The 2,500-nt window shown below is 41.3% G+C and overlaps 1 protein-coding gene across 3 annotated transcripts in view; it reads left to right on the forward strand.

The window, feature by feature from the left end:
* Nucleotides 1–2,500, forward strand: part of fras1 (Fraser extracellular matrix complex subunit 1) — a 352,007-nt gene that overhangs the window by 146,239 nt on the left and 203,268 nt on the right. The window lies entirely within an intron of this gene.

Here is a 2,500-nt window from a genome sequence, read left to right on the forward strand (position 1 = left end):
AAAAAATACAGTTTTATATCTTTATGTTTGAAGCCTGAAATGTGGCAAAAGGTCGCAAAGTTCAAGGGGGCCAAATACTTTCACAAGGCACTGTATATATGGTTAGGACATCTACTTTCTGCATGACACAAGTCATTTTTCCAACAATTGTTTACAGAGACATTATTTCACTTATAATTCACTGTATCACAATTCCAGTGGGTCAGAACTTTACATACACTAAGTTGACTGTGCCTTTAAACAGCTTGTAAAATTACAAAAAATGATGTCATGGCTTTAGAAGCTTCTGATAGGCTAATTTACATAATTTGAGTCAATTGGAGGTGTACCTGTGGATGTATTTCAAGGCCTACCTTCAAACTCAGTGTCTCTTTGCTTGACATCATGGGGAAATCATATAAATAAATCAGCCAAGTCTTCCGAAAAAAAATTGTAGACCTCCACAAGTCTGGTTCATCCTTGGGAGCAATTTCCAAATGCCTGAAGGTACCATGTTCATCTGTACAAACAATAGTACGCAAGTATAAACACCATAGGACCACGTAGCCGTCATACCACTCAGAAAGGAGACGCGTTCTGTCTCCTAGAGATGAACGTACTTTGGTGCGAAAAGTGCAAATCAATCCCAGAACAACAGCAAAGGACTTGTGAAGATGCTGGAGGAAACAGGTACAAAAGTATCTATATCCACAGTAAAACGAGTCCTATATCAACATAACCTGAAAGGCCGCTCAGCAAGGAAGAAGCCACTGCTCCAAAATCGCCACAAAAAAGCCAGACTATGGTTTGCAATTGCACATGGGGACAAAGGTCGTACTTTTTGTACTATATACAAAAATAGAACTGTTTGGTCAGAATGACCATTGTTGTGTTTGGAGGAAAAAGGGGGAGGCTTGCAATCCGAAGAACACCATCCCAACCGTGAAGCATGGGGTTGGCAGCATCATGTTGTGGGGGTGCTTTGCTGCAGGAGGGACTGGTGCACTTCACAAAATAGATGGCATCATAAGGTAGGAAAATTATGTTGATATATTGAAGCAACATCTCAAGACATCAGTCGGTAAGTTAAAGCTTGGTTGCAAATGGGTCTTCCAAATGGACAATGAACCCAAGCATACTTCCAAAGTTGTGGCAAAATGGCTTAAGGACAACAAAGTCAAGGTATTGGAGTGGCCATCACAAAGCCTTGACCTCAATTCCATAGAAAATTTGTTGGCATAATTGAAAAAGCGTGCGCGAGCAAGGAGGCCTACAAACCTGACTCAGTTACACCAGCTCTGTCAGGAGGAATGGGCCAAAATTCACCCAACGTATTGTGGGAAGCTTGTAGAAGGCGACCCGAAACGTTTGACCCAAGTTAAACAATTTAAAGCAATGCTACCAAATACTAATTGAGGGTATGTAAACTTCTGACACACTGGGAATCAATAATTCTAATACTATTATTCTGACATTTCATATTCTTAAAATAAAGTGGTGATCCTAACTGACCTGAGACAGGACATTTGTACTAGGATTTAATGTCAGGAATTGTGATCAACTGAGTTTCAATGTATTTGACTGAGGTGTATGTACAACTTCCGACTTCAACTCTACCGTTCAAAGGGGTCACTTCGAAATGTCCTTAGTTTTTAAAGAACAGCACATTTTTTGTCCATCAGAAATACAGTGTAGACATTGTTAATGTTGTAAATGACTATTGTAGCTGGAAAAGGCAGATTTTTTTTTGTGTGGAATATCTACATAGGCGTACAGAGGTCCATTATCAGCAACCATCACTCCTGTGTTCCAATGGCACATTGTGTTAGCGAACCCAAGTTTATCATTTTAAAAGGCTAATTGATCATTACAAAACCCTTTTGCAATTATGTTAGCACAGCTGAAAACTGTTGTCCTGATTAAATAAACAATACAACTGGCCTTCTTTAGACTAGTTGAGTATCTAGAGCATCAGAATCAGAAAAACACTGTACTACTCCCTTCACAGAACAGCGCAGACTGTCTCTAACCAGAATAGAAAGAGGAGTGGGAGGCCCCGGTGCACAACTGAGCAAGAGGACAGGTACATTAGGATTTCTAGTTTGAGAAACAGATGGCTCACAAGTCCTCAACGCATCTTCATTAAATAGTACCCGCAGAACACCAGTCTCAACTTCAACAGTTTAGTGGTGACTCCAGGATGACCAAACACCAGTCTCAACGTTAACAGTTTAGTGGTGACTCCAGGATGACCAAAACACCAGTCTCAACTTCAACAGTTTAGTGGTGACTCCAGGATGACAAAACACCAGTCTCAACTTCAACAGTTTAGTAGTGACTCCAGGATGCTGGCCTTCTAGGCAGAGTTCCTCAGTCCAGTCTCAACATCAACAGTAAAGAGGTGACTCCAGGATGCTGGCCTTCTAGGCAGAGTTCCTCTGTCCAGTCTCAACATCAACAGTGAAGAGGTGACTCCAGGATGCTGGCCTTCTAGGCAGAGTTCCTCTGTCCAGTGTCTGTG

Source organism: Oncorhynchus mykiss, chromosome 11, assembly GCF_013265735.2.
Source record: "Oncorhynchus mykiss isolate Arlee chromosome 11, USDA_OmykA_1.1, whole genome shotgun sequence".
Classification (NCBI taxonomy): Eukaryota; Metazoa; Chordata; class Actinopteri; order Salmoniformes; family Salmonidae; genus Oncorhynchus; species Oncorhynchus mykiss.